Below are 20,507 nucleotides of genomic sequence, written 5' to 3' on the forward strand. Positions count from 1 at the left end.
TGAAAGAAATGTGGATAAGATTAAATTAAGTGCTACTTGAGAAATATGGAAATACAAAAATATTCAAGCTTATAGATGGTGAATTCAAAAATATGATAAGTTAGCTCTTTCATACCCAAAGAACTGTCTCATCATAATTGCATAGGCTGAATTCACAGGCTACTAATTAATATTGAAGAGTTTCTTGAACCACTCTTATAAATGAGTCAGAGTGCCCTAGAACTAATTTATAACTATTTCCTTTTGGAAATCAAGACAACTTAAAATGCTGCTTTCAGTACATTCCTATCTTGGCTGCTAAATCCTTTGAAATTATTTCTGCCATATATTTTTAATTTATTTATTATTTCACATATTTCATTAATCAGACAAATTTAAAGGGAGGAATAAAAAAAAGCGTAAGATTAAGAAGCCTTCAGGTCTGGTAAGAGCCTTCTAATTTAGGATAATGATCCAGAGCAGCCTAAAATTACTTTTCTGACCACTTTTGATCTGAATTTGGCTGCATTGAAACCAATATGTTTCAGTCATATTTATATCAGAATTTTTTTCTGTTCGAAGTTGTGGAATATGTAACTTAAGAAAGAATACATCTGTGTCCACAGAATAGCTTGAAGATCAGGTAAGATCTAAAACTAAGAGCCTAATTGATTTTTTACCATTTCCATAAAATAGCTGCAACGATTTTTTCCCTTTCCTTTCTCTCCCTTGAGGACTAGAAGTTTTCATTCTCAAACTACTAAACCCTATTTGTTCTGTGGATGGTGGAACATGTAAATACAAAGGGAGTCATTCATTAAATAAGAGGCTTATGCATACACAAGTTTTAAAAAATGCATAGTTTCAAAGCACAACTGAGAGGCTGCCATTTTACCCCTGATTCACAATGAGAACTCTGTGTACAAGTGACCCAAGTACTGGGATTTGGTCCAGCTCTCAGATTAGCACAGAAAACACGTAGAGACATGGACGTCCCCCATCCCCCTCCCACTAATGATAATAGGAGCTCAAAATGTGCTCATCGGGAATGTGTGTAGGATCTTACTGACAGAAGCATATGCCTCCTACCTTTTGCTTGGAAAGACCGCATTTCTTCTCATGTATGATGGGTGCATCACCTAACATTAGCATTATTGCACCATTGACACTTGCTATCCATATGCTTTCATTTAAAATAAATCACTCTATGAAATAGGATAATGTGCCAGCAGCTTTAAGGCTGGATCTTGCCAAGTGCTCTCAATTCCCAATGAGAGGTAATCAGAGCTGAGGACTCTTAGCCCTTCTCTGGATCAGTTCTAGTAGCAAGTACGTAATAGTACAATGCAGCTCATTTCAGTACTGGCAAGGATCTTCCTAACAAAGTACTGGGCACCATCCAGTGCCAGTGCTGCTGGATAGTCAACTTTAGCAGGATTTGGCACCTTATGGGATTGGTCTGTAAGATGTAATTAGCAATTCAACTCATCTGCAAGTGCAGTGCATAGGATTTATATCTTTCTTTCTTCTTTCTTAAAAATCTGTTTGTCAAAGAAGGAGGAAATTGAATAGGAATAAAAATGAAATTTCTGCCAGTGGAAAAATTCTGAGAGTCCAAAACCTTTGTCACCACATGTATAACAAAATGTAAAAATCTTGGAATTTGGTATTGGTGAGATTTTCTAAAAATACACATTCACCTTGTAGAAATAATGTTTCAACCATTTTCCAGAAAAAGAAAAGGAACCTGTACATATATATGATTTTTACTATAGTTGTAACAATTTCCAAGGAAAAAGTGTGCTTTGAACTAGCCATAGTTACACAGGACCCATATAGCTTATCCTTCGAATTACTCATTCTGTGATGTTCTCCCTCGTAACTGTACGAGCTTGTTTTTCATCGTAATGCAGAGATACCTGGACATTTTTTGTGCCTTTTGGTGAGTTTTCAGAGGTTTGAGAATCAAATTTCTTTCTCTGTGTAAGTTCGCGCATGCCTGTTTGGCAGGCAATCGTTCCTTTCTTACTCCCTGCTTATATGTTCAGAACGGGGCTGAGACTTGCACTGGCCTCCGTGTGAATTACTGCCTTTGCGTGCTGTTAGCGGTGGTGTTTGCAGTCACCCAGGTTGCCAGTGGTCAGACCTGCCCTTTTGCTACCACTGGGCTCCTCTTAGTAGTGGTGGGGAGCTCTGCTTGTTCCTGGGAGAACTCAGTATGTTACAGGTCTGAGTTTATTTTTAAGACTTTGATTTCTTTCTCTCTTTGACCATGCATTCTACTTTATCCTTCTTTCTCTTTTGAAAAATTTTGTGTGTGTGTGTGTTTCTTATTCTTATCCTTTCCTTACTCTTTCACTTCCTGTTTACTTTTTCATCTCTGCTACTCTGTCTTTTATCCTGCACTGTGTCAAGTGAATGTAGCTTGTTTGAGTTCAGGAATATAAATGCTTGCCACTTTCCCTTTGCTCTGCTCCAGGCATGTGTAAAGCAGCAGATAAATGTTGACAGCATTTTGTCTTTGTACATGTTGGGCTTACTGCAAGCACTGAGTGCAAATTGCAGAATAAATTCACATGCTGAATACTGGAGAAGAATTACATCAAAGATCTAATAATGAGTAACTGAAGCTGCCCGCAGTTACTAAAGCATTTAGCTTAGTGAGACACTTATAAAAGGTAAACATACTATGAAAAAGAACAGTATAGTTTGCCTGCATGGAGTTTTGAATTCTAATTCTTTTTTGTATCAATATGCATTTTGAATCACTTCATTTGAAGAAAATGAAAAGTAGAGGGTTTTTACAGTGGCCACAAGATTTTGGCACATGTTACAAGGTATCCCACTCTTTTAAATCCTGAGTTAGTTGTGCAAGGAAGACAGTTTCACTTCCTAATGTTTTTCCTACCCCATGTTGTATTATTACACTGGTTCATTTAACTTGGAGGCTTTCTAGAGTGCAAATTCTGTGTGGAAGAATTGCATACTAGCTATTGTTAGAAAATACATACAGGTCTGTAGACCAACTTTGCTGTGGAAACTTTGTGTTAGAAACATTTTGGGGTAGCTTCTATACTTTAGATAGCCTGTATTAATTTTAGAGACTTAATGGTGGTGGGTAACTAGGTTCAGAAGTAGACCTTTGTAAAGAAGTATGACATTTCCAGGATTTCCAGGGTCTTTTAGAGTAAAAATGAGATATTTGTAAATCTTAAGTTGTATTGACAGAGAAAAGCCATGGTAAAAGTGAATATTAGCCTTCTTTTAAAGGCAGACTTTGAGAAAATGAGCATGTCTTGAGTGATACAGGTAAACGCCCACTGTACAACTGTTGTAGACTATGTCTGTGTTACTAGACCTGGCAGCATAGCAGTCTCCCTGGAGCAGGTGCAGGCTTCAGCTGCACAGACCCAGTCAGTCTGCCACAAGTCTTCCTGCTTGTGCTCCTAAGTTTCCTTCCCGCTGAAACCATGGCTTGGTAGGGGAAGAGACTGGAGTATCCTTCGTCTTGCTCTGACTTGGTTCTTCTCCCTCCTTACCAGTTGCTCTCAGCTCTGCCAATTGAATAGTTTGTGCAAAAGTGTAAGATCCAAAGTTCTGCTCTCTTACTACCACAAAGCAGGTAGCAGCTGACAGCTGTCATATTAATGATTTCCTATCCTCAAAACTACGCATGTTAAGCAGGAGGGATTGGTTTGTTTTGCACAGTGAAAATATGAGGGTTTGGTATGTTCAGACCATGGAAAATCTGGACACAAAGAAGTACTTTACTGGCTCATCTCTAGGTGAGTCTCATGCACATCTCTTGCAGTTATGAAATGAAACTCTCCAGAGTGCAAAACAAAAGTTTCAATAGTTACGTGGCACTGCTCATTGGCTGGCAAAAAATCATCTGCTTATTGAAGCTGGATGCTTCATGCTGTACATGGCACTTTCTGGAATGTTTTATTCACTCACTGAGCATTTTGAGCTTTGGAAGTGACTCATGAGCACAAATCCCAGTACATTTAGCCTTTTTCACTTTAGATTGTGTGTTTCCAACATCAAACATTTGTTGGATTTTCCTGTCAGAATAGCAGTCTCTAAATGCGTAGATTCAGTGCCAGCATCAGAACAAACTGGTAAAAAACCATCTGTCTGCTATTAGAATGGGTCAAATTCTTTTATTTTGCTATTCCCCACTGAGATGCAAGTTCAGACTTTTGAAAGCAGCATCTAAAGTTTTACCCTTTGTTTGACATCACAGCCAAGATACTGGGCAGAAAGTATAGGGATGTTAGTGCAGCTTTTCCGCTTTAATGAAGTTGCGCAGAGCTTGTCCACAACCAGCTGTAGTTAGTCACTCACCAACCCTGTGCTTATTAGGCTGATGCTGCTGCTGGTAAAGTAGATATAATGCTTACCTCACCAAAGTCTTACCAGGTTTCAATCATTTTTAAACAATACTGACAATACTTGGTTAGCAGAAATGTCAAATAGTGGGTGGAACATTCATAACAAGGACCTATCAATATCTCAAGTAGAAAAGAAGGGAAAACATGAATACAGAAGGGGACAATGGTCAATACCCTTTGAAGGCAGTAAGATGCCTCCCATTAACTCCCACGGCCACAGGCCTGGGTTTTTCCATCCTTTCTTAATGTTGACATTGGTGTTTCTTTTATATTATTGACCTGCAGGATGTCAAGAGTGGACAAATTAAAAATGCTGCCATCATAAATGTGTATGACTCCAGAAAAGTGGGAGGAAAAGTTAGGCTGAAACTCAACAGTGCAGTAGGACAGTTTAACAACTGGTGAGTGAGCAGAACTGGCCCTGATAAGTAGACCCAATTAATACCATAAAAAGCAATGCTTCTGTGCAGGATTTTTTCCAAGAGATTGCTGCTCTTTGGCTGTAGAAGTGACACTTTTCACTTTTTCTGAAGGTGGTGCTCTTATTTTCCCTAAATGTGCCATAAAAAAAAATCGTGACGTGCAACAGTAATGACTTGTCCTGCCTTTATTCTTGTGTTCTCTTCCTGGTAGCACTGTAAGGAGAAATATTGCACTTGAATGTCATGCAGTTTATGACTTAACAGTGTTGGGCATCTTTTTGGCATGACTGAATATGTTCTAATGCCAGGAAAACATTTGCATAGAATAGTGGAATTTGGATCCTCTGTTGAAACGTTCAGAAGAAGTGTTTTAAGTTATTTTTAACATCCAACTTGTCTGTCTGTTGTGGAACTATAAATCTCCTTCTCTCCCTAAGACTTTCTGAATCAAGTTGTAGCCTATGTAGTCTATTATGTAGTCCCTCATAAATGAGTTGCTTACATTGGAAATAATGCCAAAATATGACATCAGGAAGGTGTTGCTATAATTAATGTTTTTGCTGAGAAAGAGGGGAAAGTATTCTTAGGTTTCTTCTTCCTTTTATGGATAAGAAATATAATAATATATTACCTCATGATAGCATGATTCCAATGCAAATGGCAGAGACTGGTGGCTTATTAATAGGCCTCGCCTGTAGCAAGCCTCCTTTCCCCGCTTCAGTTTGAAATTGATTATTTTAATACAGAATTCCTGAATGAAAGAGGTTCTTGGCCTTTTCCTGGGCTGTTGAATAATGTATGTGGGAGAAAGCAAATAGAAGCAGAGGGTCTCAGCTGCCGGAACAATGGGCTGTGCACAGAGCTGAGGGGGCACATTAGTTTATCATTGCCTTGTCAATCCTCATAGGCTGGGAATCGTGGGATAGCCTGGAAAGAAGCAGCTGCTGAACGTGTGGTAAACTGACCGGGGCACTTTAGAGAGACGACTACATTTACACATCTGAAAACAAGATATTGATTTTCTCTACAAAGCTGGAGAGAAATAGTCATCCTGAAAATATATCTAGATCATGGCTTATTTGCAAATCTGCAGTGCTTTCTGGCTGTTCCGAGAGCCGGGAGCCTCCTTGTGATGGGGCTTGCAAATCTAAAAATAGTCTGCATAAACTTTGCTTTTCCTCTTAGTTGATTGACTGCCTTCCTAATCCTTTTAGTGATTCATTACAAGTAAAATGTAAATGCAAGCAAGCTGGATTTGTAAACGTTAACAAAGATATTTTCCCTAGATTAGTAGAGTTTTTGTAAAGGTAAAAATATTTTTAAAGTTACATATTCTCTTTCTGTGGGCCAGATTGATCTTGAAGATACACTTGTGTGATATCTGTGATATCACAGGCTCTGCCCTTGCTAACAAAAGTAGAATTCCCTTCTGAATGCCAGTTTTGGTTTATTTTACCTCCTCAGGCAGGAGGATTTCTTCATAGCTTTCAGAAGTGATAAAAATAAGAAAGGGAAACAATACTTGACATGAACCAAGTGAGATGATTAATTATTTTAAATTATGAAAGATTTAAAGGAGAGATGAGCACACATTTCTAGGTACAGTGATTACTGTTTCAGTGAGATGCTGATGTCTTGCTCTAGGCCAGGTTATTAGGATGCTATTATGTGACCGTGATCAGAATTTATGACTATTATTTTAGCTCTCAGGATCTTCTTTCTTTATTACTCGGCATCTTCTCTGCTGGGTCCACACAAGACCATGTTCACAATGTGAATCACAACATGTTGAGAAGTTCCAACTGAAATAATGTTGCCTTGTCAGAAAGGAAATGTTTCTATCTATCTATGTATCTATCTATTTATTGCAGATCCAGATTCCCCACTGGTGTAATGGGTTGGCTTGTTGTCCTTATTTGTGCATCTTGGGTGACAATTGCAAACATGAAGACACTTGGCTTCATAAGCCGCTTTCTTGGTTTTGTATTTCAAAAACCAAGTGCCTCAGCAGTTACTAGCAGGTGTAATCATTGCACCTTAGCATATAGTACGCAGGTCTTGCAAGGGCTACACTTGGTGCAATAAACAACTTTAGAGTTTGATACTGAATGTAATCAACAGTAGCCAAAAGCCCCCCCCAAAACCAGGACAAAATGAAGGCATTAGTTTGCCTGGGGTATTTTCAGACTATTATGGTGTTTTCCATCTGGATAGATGTAGGAAATTAGGCTCCTCATTGCTTTCCAGTCTGATACTGTGATAAGAGCAATGGAAGAACTATAACAGAACAAAAAGATTTTGCCGTATCTTTTTAAAGTCAGGGAAAGTATACCAACTTAAGTGTGGTTTGATTCCTAAATCAGTGAGCTATATCACAAGGTATTACACTATATAATCACTTAAAATCACATTTCTCAGTCTGCATCTGAGAAAATTAATAAATGCTCAGGTTTTCTAATGTTCAGAAAAGCCAGAATCCTCCTGTTGATCATAATGAGAATTCAGTGATTTTAAAAGTTGTTCCATTCATTAGTATTTGAACCTAAGACTCTAGGTATAGGCAACTACTGTCTTAATTATTTCAGAATAATGGATCGAGGCAGATTTTGTTCTCAAAATGTGATAAAAGTTAACCTCACTGAATAAGCGCCCTCTTAGGAGTTTGCAGGTTTCCCATAGAAGATCAGAGGCTTCTCAAAACACAGTAATTGTGTTGTGTGATTTCCTGACATCTCTGTACTCTGGTTTAAACTGGTCATTATGAATAGTGTCCTCATGAATAACCACATCTGTGAAAATGTTAGGTGAGACACTTAAAATCTGCGGTTAGAGAATCCTGACTAAGCAACAAGAAGAAAAAGGCTGAATGACATCAGCTAAAGAGGAAGTTTATCACTTACTGGAACTTCACACTGTATTTGCTTCAGAGATCTTTTTTGAACAATAAAAAGCTCGAAGTGCCCTATCTTCCATTCCTTTCCTTGTGATTCAGTAGGAGTTTTGCATGGGATGAGCCAGAAAGGATCTTCTTAAACTATGTCATGAAATACAGGAAGGGTATTTGTTTCTCCTCATAGCTATACATTAAAATAGTAACAGGACAAGATGAAGTCTTGACCACAAAGATACTGTTTTTAACTATCTTCTTTCCCTGGTGAAATAAATGCCAAGAATTTATAAGCAAAGGAAGCATTGGCATAGTTTTACTGAACACTTTTAAGACTAGCCACAAACTCTAGTCTCATTAAAATTCATGACCTATGGAATTATATGGCTGTCAGCTCTACTCAGTTTTCATTCTGGAGGCACATACTATCATGCCACTTGTCAAGGGGATAATCTTCTAAGCAACATGTCTCAGGTTATATGTTTCTCCCCTTCCCTTTAATTCAAAGCAACAACTACCCTGGAAGAGAATATAATGAGGGAATACACCCAAATATGGGCAAGGATGCTCTATCTAAGATCTACTAAGTAACTGAACAATATGCATAAATTATTGGCCTGTCTTTGAACAGTCAAGTTGTTAGAGTCCTGAGAAACAGGAATATCTAGGGAGCCTGGTACCATTAGTTAGAGGATGTTTGTGACTTGCAGGACAGCCGAGATTGTTCCGATGTGTAGGAAATACTGAAATAAATAACTGCATTACAAAGAAAGTACTGATTACAAGGAACTGATTTCTGGATGAGATGGTGGATCACGTAAATGCAGTATTTCTGAACAAAATATTTCTGATGGCTTAGGTGTTTTACATGTGTGTATTTACAGGACCATGATGACAAAAATAACCCTCAGCAGCAGTCATCAAAACACTGCTTTAGAAGACAAGTGTCATCAAGTAGTCAGCCCCAAACCTTTCTGGACACAAAGTCAACAATAGTCTGTCATAAGCCTAATTCTATAAATATAGGATTATGAAAATTGAATATTATTTGAGTTTGATGCAAATTGATTTTTTCCTATCTTTGTTTCATGATTGTAAATAAGGTCTTTTAAATAACTTCATGCTTGTCAGATTGGCTTCTACCTCTCTTACATAGCTTATCACAGAGCAGTAAGAGCTCAAGCATATGTTAATTTTTGCCAGAAATAAAGACTTCAATGTATGTAATATTGAACATCACACACAGCACATGATAAGTACCATGGTTCAGAAGCAGAAGAGGATAAAGAGAGAAGCAGAGACCACTGGAGGCTGCAGTTTAAAGCATTCCCCCGAATATGATGCTCATTTTGTATAATCCTATGGGAGTACCTCATCCAACAGTTGTTGGGTTCTGTATCTGATTACGTTAAGATGAAATCTGAAAAACACAGGAATGCATTGCCTGTTTCTTGAGGATAAATGTAGTTTTCATACACTGAGGGACAGTTATCAGTGTTCCCTAATATGTCTGGGCACTGTGGGTTTAGATGAGGGATCGTTGAACAGATTAATATAAAGCCTTGCTGAGCTGTGGAACTTCCCCTCTGTTGTTCACCTCCTCCAGGGGAAACTGTCATTTCTTGACACCTTCAAGTGCACTAAAGGCAGTTTAGGACAACAGAAGGCCAACACAGGAGTTCACAGTGTAAAGCTCTGATCCTTAAAATCCTGTTTCTCTTTGCCCCTGCAAAACTGCACTGAAATCACAGTGTGCAGGCGTCAACAAGCAGAACTGGGGCCTGATTGCAGATGGTGTGCAATGACTGAGGGGAATGTGAAGAAGGCTGTTTTCCCAGGAGCATGAAACCGTTAGTCAGTATTCTTACATGCACTATAAGTAGAGTCCGTTGAATGCTCTGCAGGCTCACTTGGGTCAGGCAAGGCATTACCAGCTTTCTGCCACTGGTTCCTTTATCTGGCGAATGTAATGTTCTTTGACTTAACGCAATCTCAGACATACCTGGGAAAAACAGTGGATATGAGTTACAACACTCTCAGTTAAAAATTGCTGAATGACTTGTGGCTGCCACCTTACTTTTCTCCTAGCTGAACAAATGCTTCAGTCCTCTCCTGCCCTTCCTCACTGGCCAGTGCAGAAAGCCTGCTGTCCAGTGTGTCCTGCTTCACTGCTGCCACAGAAGAACATCCGACGTCTCCTTTCCCCTCTGCCCGCTGTAAGTGAGAAGCAGGCCAGAGAACTGCATGCCTCATGCTGCCCCTGGGGCTCGCCCTGCATTGCTAAGTTCCCGCAACATCGCTTGCTCACGACTGTTCCCACGCAAGAGGCTTGGCAAACCAGCACCTCTCTCTATGACCAGTAACAGCATTTCCTGATTTTGGTTCGCATTTCCATTCTCCCAGTTTACAAAGCATACTGCAGAGTTAAACATCAATCTGCCTTCACCTTCCAGCCCCAGTAATGTGCTACTGTGCTCTGAGTCCTGCCTTAGCAACAAGGACTCTATTACAAGAAGAATATCAATATTAAAGTAATTTTCTCAAACATTTCCTTTTGTGCATGTGTGGTGTGGGGGAGAAGCAGGAAGTAATACCCGCATTTTCTTTCAGAGTAAATGTTGTTTAAATTACTCATTCTGCAGAGCAGCTAAATGCGTATCATGTTCCCCTAAAATTTCCTATTAAAATGTATGCTGCTACATATTCCCCCGTTTCAAAAGATTTTTGGAATATATGAAAAATTGTAACACAGAATAGTTAACAGTCTTGCTTTGTTACCACTGGTGTTATAGGAATATTTAGATATTTTCCTAGACCAATGTTCCTTCACAGAGTACAGTTTTATGAAAGGTAGTTGATGTGTTTTGTTTTAGAGGACAGAAATAGTGATTACTCAGAGCTATCTCTGTAGTGTGAAACATAGTTAAATTTTCACTTCAAACAGTGAGGGAATACAGAAAGTCCTGTAATATACTCATGCGTTCTTGCCCACAGAGTTTTGTACTGGCTGTAGTCTTTCATGTCAATTTTTTTGTACACATCTGGCACAAACTAGGTGGTCTTTGAAGGTGTTGGCGAAAGTGTAAGGAATGGAGCATTTGACTGAGAATCCTTTTCTTTTTGTAAAAAGTTTGTCTCAAATTTGTTGCTTCTGTGTCCTTGCTGCTGTGTTAATCCAGAGAAAGAGAAAATCTGACATCTATTTTTGCTCCTCGTCTCCATGCTATCTGTGGTCTTTAAAGTTAGTGATCTCCTTAATCTGGTTCCCACTTATCTGCTAACAGATAAGGCTCAGTGGTTTAGTTAGTTAAACACTTCTGTCCCAACTGGCTTATTGTGATTTATTGACCGAGCTAGGTGCAAAGCCAAAAAGAAGTCATTTGCTACCAGAGTTTCTGTTGTTTTTGTTGTTGTTAGTACACTGCATTTTCTTACTATTCCACTTCTTTTCACATCCATCCTTGCCAAACCTGAGGAGCTGAGCAGAGCAATACACAGTGGCTGCCCCCTTGGCTGTGCAAGTCTGATAACACTCACAGCAGGACTGTGAGTAAATAGCATTAAGATGGGATGCAAACCAGCCAGGCCAGAAGTGCACAGTGCTCGCTCCTGCTAACCCTCAGAAAGTAGCTAAGCTATGATGGTAGATGCTTTATAGCTGGTTGTATGTAAGACTCTGGCCCTGGCATTTTAATGTGGCACCATTTGGGAGTGATGACCAGGATCAGAAGCAGTGATAGTAGCTTGTGATAGGTTGTTCTGAGTTCATTTACAAGCAGATGAGCTCCACCCCAGCTGTCTTTCATGGAGAGATTATTTCTTTCCCTTACTAGCAGTTGCAGCATGCTGGCTGTAGAAACAGAACCGTCTTCTACTCTTGGAAGAGAATTATGCTGCACAGACAGGATGAGGTGGGGAATTTGCTAGTGCTGTCCCTTTGGATTCAGGGTAGTAAATGTTTTATTTTTTCCCTGGACTGACAACGAAGATGGTGAAATGTATTTCTAGTTTAATGTCATCTAATAGAGCGGTATCTGTATTTCTGTGGGATATCTGCAGACGCATCTTGTTGTCACACCTGAGGGCAGGTCTTCAGACTTCATCTCAGCAAAGCATTTATCAAAAGTTCACCAGTTCTTTTCATCCAAGATCAGGTATCTCCAGATGCAGCTGAGAAGTGACTACAGATCCTCTCTGCAGTCAGACAGGCCCACAGGGAAGTGGCTTCTTGACCTGACCAGTGGTGTAGAAATTAAAAAAATACAAAACATTTTCAGGTAAACTGTGAATACCTCTGTTACATTATAAATTTTTTGCTAATGATTTTCCTATATGAGTAAAGCTGAAATCAAAGGCAACTTAAGTTGAAGGTAATCAAAGGTAACTTTCTGTCAAATCTTGTTCTGACACCGCACCCAGAAATTACACTGCTTTCCTAAAATGCAGTATTGTTATGCTGGTATAGTCAGGGACCAAACATGTCACTGTAAGCATTCACTACAGCTTTTTCTCTATAGGAAGGGCAAAAAATGGTCTGATGTGTAAGAGATCTTTATATAGGTGCCCATACTAAAGAACATAGCAGCTTATATATTTAATTAGATGACACTCCCAACCAAAATAGTGTATACTGCTGCAACAGTTGGGTGCAGAAAAGGTCTCTGTATTAATTTGTCCAGTGAAAATGTATTAATGTAGTTGGCATATATCCAATGTCATGTGTCTTTGGATCAGGTCCGGACTTCAGCAGGGCAAGACTCATACAGGAGCTTCGTCCTCCTCCATTCTCCAAAGATCTTGAGAAGTTTTTAAGGTCTGTTTGACTTCGCTTAGTTTAATGTTATAATGAAAAGTGACTTTTTACCTCCACAGCATTAGGAAACTTGGGCTCTTCCTGGCAAATACAGGTCTAAATTATAGATTTCATCTGGATGCTTAGAGCTTCTTAGACTTGGCCATCCCTGGCTTCAGACAACATCAGTCCGGTGCTGATTCCACTCAAAGGTAAGTATCAACTGCAGAAGAGCAGGACATTCAAGACAGCTCTTTCATAATTTTTTCTGCACAGTCCAGGGACCACACAACCATTTCAGATGTCCTCAGAGACAGCCAGCATCCTGCCTTTGCTCCTCCACACTGGATCTGCTCTGCTATACACTGCAGTATGGTCAATGTGGGCAGCACAGTCATGAATCAAACCTATAGGGATCTGCTCTGACCTAGAAGAGTAATGTATCTTAACTTTTTCTGGTCAGAAGGTATAGTCTAATATGGAAGTATAAAAGGAAAGCTAAAGGAAAAACTCAGTCCCCAGTCTTCCACAGGGCAAGGAATTTGTACGTTGATAAGACAAAGGAAATTCCATAAATACAGATGTTTCATCTTGCTTATCATTTCATGGATTCCTAAACTATGGAAAGAAAATTCCTAACCATTTTGTTAGAGGTTACTTCCTATTTCCCCAGTTAACCTTCAGCTTGCCTAAAATGCTAACATTTTCCATTTAATCCATGAAATATATATGAAGTGAAAATATTCAATAAATGGAAAAACAGAGTTTAAAGCTAATTTGGGGAAACTCCTATGTAAGCTCATCTTACGAAGGATCTCTGAGCAGAAGAGCAAGTCTTTATCTCTAGCCTATTTACATTTTTTAAACTCACAGCCTAAAGCATATTTTCTTTTCCCAACACTGCTAAAATTCAAGATGCATCTTTAATTGGTTTAATGGAGCCACAAGGCATTACATTAGACAGCTTTTTCCTAGTTCACAGAGGTCATATTGACATGTAACTCATGGTATTTCCTTGTTTTCAAGATAAGATAAAACAAAGGGGAAGTGTTCAGTTCCAGGTGAGTGGGAGAGGGCACAAGAAATGAGAAGAAGATAAGAGTGTTTGATGCAGGTGGGAATTTATCATGCAGTGTCTTTTTGCACTCAGGCTGCAATTGCGTAGGAGTGTGCCTGCTTACAGCATCTCTGTCTTCTTATTCCTAGTTTAAGAATGCAAGCAAATAAGAGAGTGGTATAGCAGAGTAATGAAGAGTTGAATCAGCCAATGTCTCCTTTCAACTACCATAAGGCTATAGCAGGTTTTACTAATACAGATGGCATGATGCTGGGGTAACTTCCAGTCACGTCTTGTGTTAGAATAGCAGAATAAATGCAAGTAAAAGCTACTAGTGGCTGGTTTTCAATCCCATCCTCCTAGCAGACCCAAATAAGTTCTGCAGTTGTGAAAAATTGGGTTGAATTTTAATAACTGAATGCAACTTCTTTTCAGCAAATAGATTTATAAATCTTCTCTCTTCAGTGAAGTGTCATATGCTTCTGGTCTCTCCTACACCAGTGCACATGGCACCCTTGATTAGCAGTGATAGGCAATAGTCCTTCGTTATTTACTGCTGTCCTAGCTGAGTGCAGCTAACCAATAGTGCAAGGTTCATGAGGTTCCCTTGTTCCAGTTTCCCCCTTTCCACTGGGAACAATTGTTCTTGAGCCTCTTGTGCAGCTTATGTAGAGGTGAAAATGTTCTGTCAGTGTTAGGATTTTTTAGCCAACTCATGGCTGTAAGGGACAAACTGGAGTTCATGGTCAATAGCATGCATGATAGAGATGGTTCTTAAGAGTAGTTTCTAGTGGCTAGCTATCCTGAAAGTGAACATTGTTTTTTCTTCCAGACTTAGGGTCTAATCTTCAGCTAGTGTCATGGATTTGAAGGTCCACAGGGATGACTGTGGTCATCTATCTTAACTTCCTGAATAACCTAAGACTCCCCTATGAATTGTTGCTGCAAGGTCAGTACTTGTGCTTCAACTAGAATATCATCTTTACAGAACCATCCATGTACAATAACGAAAAAAAATTATGGATTCTCTGCACTTACTCTGTTCTTCTACCAGCTCAACTTTGGAGTGAAATCTGAACTTTGCAGTTAATGTGAATTTATCAAGTTTCAAAATCTAGCCATTCTGTTTAAAATACAGCAGCATCAGCTGTCAGATTTCTCTTCCTTTTGTACTGTGTAGGGACTATGATCGAGTCAGATGGTCTTTTTTGAAAGGAGCTAAATAGATTGAGCTCTTGGAGTCTTTCACCACAAAGCATCTTTTCCTGCCTTTCACTCATTCATGTGGCTCTTCTCTGGACTCTTGGATTCTCCAGTATTGTTTTTGAATTGTAAATGCCAGAACTGTGCACAGATGTCAGGAACAGTAGTACCAATACCAAAAGGTAATATAGCCTGCTGGTTCTTGAGATTCTGCTGCTTATATACCCCAAGATTACTCTGACCTCTTTGGTTACTTTATTGTGCAGGAGACTAATTTTCATCCACAATCCCACAGATTTTTTTTAAAGTTCTTGGTCCCCGAGATAGATTCGTCAGCCCATTATTGTGGCCTGCATACTTCATTTCCAGGTTTGTGATTTTATATTTGGCTCTACTGAAATGTGTATTTGCTCATTGTGCATAATTTACCAAGCCATCCAGCTTACTTGTATTACTGGTCTAGTCTTTAGTTAACATTCCCCCAGTCTGTATTCTTTATCAGTAATGTTTTTATATTTGGGGTTTTCCCCAAGTCATTGATAGAAATGTTAAGTAGCAGGGAGTAGATCCTTAGGGACTGCACTTGAAACAGGTATTGCACACAATTCCTATTTATAATTACATGTGGAAAACTATTATTTAACTAGCTTTTGATCCATTTAATGTACATAATTTTAGGTTTTTATCGGTCTGGTTTATTAATCAAGATGTCACCCATAAAACATCACAGACATACAAACACTTTGCATCAATGCTGGCACACAAACTTTTGATTTTGAATTAGTCTGACAGCATAAGTTGTAGATAAACTGATGCTGATTAGCTTTGGGCTGATGCCTTCATTGTTACTAGTGTCTGTCTTTAGTAGGTGTTGTGTTGTTTGACTCTCCTGGGGAGATGGCTCTTAGCGAGTGAGATGTTCAACCTCCCAAAGTTCACAGAAAGGTCCAAAGTGGGAGATGAATGGTGTCCATGGCTCACCATGAGCTCTAAGGCAAAGCACTGCTCCTTTGTTGCTGTTGCAGTATTTCTTACGTGTTTGTTTGGACACCACATGGTTTAATATTTCCACCTATAGCTAATGAAATTCTCAAAATAATATCATTACAAACTGTTCCATTTTGTTTACTGGAGGATTATTTTTAAATAGGTAAAATAGCTACAATGAAGATTGTGCAGATAAACAGTGTGATTTTTTTGAGATCTAATCATCATGTAATGCAAGAAAATAATATTACTTTCTGGTATGGTAATAGCTAATGTTGAAATGTGTTACTGTCTACAGGTAAAACACCTGTATTACTTTAATGCAGCACAATTATTTCTGTGTTGTTAGATTATATCTAAGTAGATATCTGGACTAGCTTTTGTTAAAAAAGCAGAAATCTGTGATGAATAATACCATGTGTTTATCGCTTTGTGTGTAACTTCCTGCATAAAATAAATACTAAATTACTTTCAAAATCTCATTAAAAATGTTTCTTCTCAAAAAACAGAGATTTTTCTTCTCAAAAAACACCTCAGACCATATCTGTCTTATCACTGAGTTTAAATAAAAGGGGGAAATAACCATAGGTGGCAATTAATGTGACCTTCCCCCAAATTTTTCATCATCGAATTAATATTTTACTAAAACATCTCATTTAGGCACAAAAATGCTATGGTAAGACCACAATGATTTGTAAATTGTTACTCTGTGAACTGTCTACTGTTGTTTCAATTATAGTGCCTCAATATTTGCAGATGCATAAGACCATTGCCAGTAATTCTTCAACATAGAGATGCAATGTATGACCTGTATACATGATTTTGCAGACTGGAAGGCTGGGTAAATGGTACAAAGAAATGATCTGTCCTATTTATTCCATGAGAATCTTGAGCAAAATATTCTAAATTTATCAAAAAATTAAGTATTTTACTGAAAACAATTTTTATAAGGTGTATTGAGCCACTGTCTGGTATGTTAATAACAATTCAAAAACTCACCAGCATATTCTTCAGATCTCTGACTAAATCATTTTACTTTCTGAAAAGCCATGCTTCTTCTTTACACCTTTAAGTCAATGGTCAACCTCTATCATATCACCATGATGGAAGCATGCTAGTGGAATTTGACTCTGAGCATTAAGGGTTAAGCTTTTTGAAAAGTGCATTGTTTTAAGTTTCCCAGAGGGTGAGTCATCTTGCAGTGCATTGCATCGAGGTGCATCAGTCATGCAGCTTTATGTCTTGGAGTCATAAAGTCACCTAATCAGATGTGACTGACACTATTTGACATGACAAGTCACCCAGGAAAGTGCAAGAAAACAAAAAACATGTTTTTCTGAAAATTCTGGTTAAAGCTGCTGTCTCTTCCCATGTTTTGTTTTACATTGGACTGGGGAACATATGTTTTATAATGGGTAGGGGGAGGGAAAATACATGAAAAGATTTTCTGATGTAGAAAAAATACAAGCTATTGTCATCTGGGCATAATAAAACTTACACAAAAAGTGTTCCTGCAGTCTTTTCACAGTGGAAGCCTTTGGGAACATTATTTCTCTTTGGATATCAGAAGTTGAAGAGGCACGAAACTCTTCACACAAAGCACAAGTGCTTTTGTAATGTAGGGACAAACATGCATGCACACATATGCACGAGGGCTTTTGACAAGTTCCACAAAAGAAATTAGACACCTATGTAACTTTATGTGGCAGCACATCATACATGCTGAAGGCTTCTTCTGCTTGAAAGTACTCACACAAGACACTTCTGGCACAAGAATACTGAAAAATAAAAACCCAGGAGTTTCATAGACCTAAGGAAAAAGGCTCCTCGTACAGTAGAGTTGTTCTCTTTACTTCTGGCTCCATACCATGCTCAGGATATGATACGCAAAATTTTTGCAGGGCTTCTAAAGTTATTCTCAGGATGAAATGCAGCCTTCTTCCACTGTTCCTTTGCCTGAGCATCTATGCACACAGACTGTTGCACAAAAAATACTGTAAATCCTTGTCACATGCTTATACTAAGTGTGTTTTTCAGTTCTCCTGAAGTGCTGCATAGGTGGAAATGTCCAACAAGTCTATGCTAAGAAGAGTTCAGCTACAGTTTGTTTTTGCAATGGTGTTGTCTTTTTTTATGGTATTTGATAGCTTAATTTAAAAACTGATTTACAAGAGTTACATAGTTTTTTACATTATGACAGTCCTGTAAGATAAATGCTTGAAAGGGGTCCATAAGAATTCAAACACTGTGAGATGTAATAGTGAAAATTACCTGAAGAGTTTAGGCAGGTTGGCTCTTGATTATTTTAATGCTTATGTTTGTCAGTAATAAAAAGTTGAAGAGTCTTACAGTAGAAATTTTCAGGTCCTAAGAAAATTATCCCATAATTAAGTGCTCAAGTACTATTTAGCCATGTTATTCCTTGTAGCCTTTTCCCAGCACCTCATTCTTTCTCAGTGGAGTCAAGGAGGCAACAGCTTATAAGTAGGAAAACAGGAAGGTATAATGTATAAAGATACAAAGTTCAGGTTTCTACAGCCAGGCACTGAGAAATCAACATTCAAAAAATCAAGTTATTTGCTTTTTTGTTGCATAAATGTGGATTTAGGAGCTTAATTGTAAGTCCCTGAGTTGAAGATTTGTGCCATGCAACAGTAAGATTCATGCTGTGATAAAGCAGCTTCTCAAGAAGCAAGAAACTGAGCCTAGCTGAGGTATCAGCTTTCAAGAAGCTGGGTTTTATTTTGCTTCTGCGGTATTTATCCCCTAAGCCTCCTCTCAAGCATAGGAAGAGAATCAGCTGTTTAAAATTAGAACAGTACACATGTTAACAAGTAACTGTATATCCACTAACAGGAGCATGGGAATGTACTAGAAAATAACAGTCTTTTAAGACTGCTTTAGTAGCACTGGAAGTTGTTGATGTCTGAGAACTTCAGGTTTCTAGATGTCACATGTTTTCCAGGCAAGACTTTTTGGCTGCCTGAACATAGGCCCATTTCCTAGCTCCATACCTGGTGTGGAAGTAACCTGCCAGCTAGCTGGGCAAATAGGGAGTAAGCGAAGTTGACAGCTGCCTGCTTTGCTAATGGATTGGCTCTGAACATCCCTATTTTTTGGATAGGTATTGGCACAGAGCATTCTGGTTTAGAGGAGTTTCTGGCATGTGGACTTTGTTCCCTTACAGAATGTAACACTGGAAACCTCCAGTTTCCCATAAATAGAAGTTTTTGTTTTCAGCCACGCATAAATGAGTGTTCTGAGTCTGTAACATGCCCTACCCAGGAGGCCTGGGGGGATAGCTTGGCCTGGGTAGGTCCAGTGCTCCTTAGTTTTGGGATATTTTCACTGAGAGACGGGAGAGCATCACCTATTCTTTCTCCTTGCACTGCCCTGGCTGTGTTTGGACAGCTCTGCATCCATACCCACTGCGGGAGGCCCCTTCCCAGCTCACAGGGTTGCCTTGTCCTCAGAAAGACCCTCACAGCCTCATCTTCCCCCAGGGACTGGAAACTTGAGACTGTGAGCCTGCAGCTCCCAACGGGAAGAATATCACATTAGCCTGGAATGATAACCTGGCCAGTCATGTTCCCCTTGGGGTCTCTTACAAGATATTATTTCAAACCTGCGATCGCCTTCTCAGAGCCTCAGTATTGAGTGTCAGCAACATCCCGTCTGACCCTCTGTGTTTCCATACATCCTCAAAGAAAGTTAGTCACCACTCTAATCTTTCTTTTCTCCTTTTCTCTTTCCCCCTGCCCCTTTTTTACCCTCACAGCAGCTCTGTGTCCGGATGTGCATTCTTGGGTGTCCTGGTTGCAGCTGGGATAGAGCGAATTTTCTTCCTAGTAGCTGGCACAGTGTGTTTTGGATTTAGTGTGAGAAGAATGTTGATAACACACCGATGGTTTAGTTGTTGCTAAGTAGTGCTTATCCTAAGTTAAGGATTTTTCAGTTTCCCATGCTCTGCCAGCAAGCAGGTGTACAAGAAGCTGGGAAGAAGCATAGCCAGGACAGCTGACCTGAACTAGCCAAAGGGATATTCTATACCATAGAATGTCATCCTCAGTACATAAACTGGGGAGTTGGCCGGGAAGGGCGGATGACTGCTTGGGCATCAGTCAGTGGGTGGTGAGCAATTGCGTTGTGCATCACTTGTCTTTTCTTGGGTTTTATTTCTCTCTCTTTTTATTATATTCCTTGTCATAACAATAACAATAATAATTTATTTTAGATATTAAACCATTCTTATCTCAACCCATGGGTTTTTTGGTATTTTTTTCCCAATTCTACTCCCCATCCCACTGGGAGTGGGGAGGACTGAGCAAGCAGCTGCGTGGTGCTTGGTTGCTGGCTGGGGTTAAACCACAACTAAATTTGTTATTGGTTGCATTCTATAAACCCCACTCTATAAACCCCACTCCTCCAAAAACATGGATTGTTGTAGGCAGTTAAATATAAATACATTACACTTCCCAACTGATTGTAAAGTGTCAGTTTTGCATGTTTAAAAACTCCTTCCTGGCATTTTCCAAGTCCATTTAAATAGAAAACATACAAATAAAGCACTGTCAAATGGAGTAAAAGAGATTTTGAAGAGGACAGTTGAAAACCATTAGTGAGAAGGAATCTGTTTTCCTTTTGTTTAAATCACATGGAGATTAAGACTTTATTTTAGACAAGTCCTTGACTACTCCTAAGAAGCACTGTAGTATCAAAAGGAGTCTTTCCAAAGTGCTATGGTTACATTGCTTGTTACTTTGACAAGAGGTTGCAGAAAATAATA

General features: G+C 39.1%; 1 long non-coding RNA gene across 10 annotated transcripts in view; it reads left to right on the forward strand.

Annotated features, from left to right (window-relative positions):
• The first annotated feature begins 2,067 nt into the window (after positions 1-2,067).
• The window catches only part of LOC142043184 (uncharacterized), a 62,882-nt gene continuing 44,442 nt past the window's right edge, over positions 2,068-20,507 (forward strand). For all 10 annotated transcript variants that reach the window (XR_012653971.1, XR_012653963.1, XR_012653972.1 and 7 more), the window contains exon 1: positions 2,068-2,206. This is a non-coding gene — a long non-coding RNA (uncharacterized LOC142043184). The remainder of the gene's footprint in view (positions 2,207-20,507) is intronic.

Source organism: Buteo buteo, chromosome 22 (genome assembly GCF_964188355.1).
Source record: "Buteo buteo chromosome 22, bButBut1.hap1.1, whole genome shotgun sequence".
In the NCBI taxonomy this organism is placed as follows: Eukaryota; Metazoa; Chordata; class Aves; order Accipitriformes; family Accipitridae; genus Buteo; species Buteo buteo.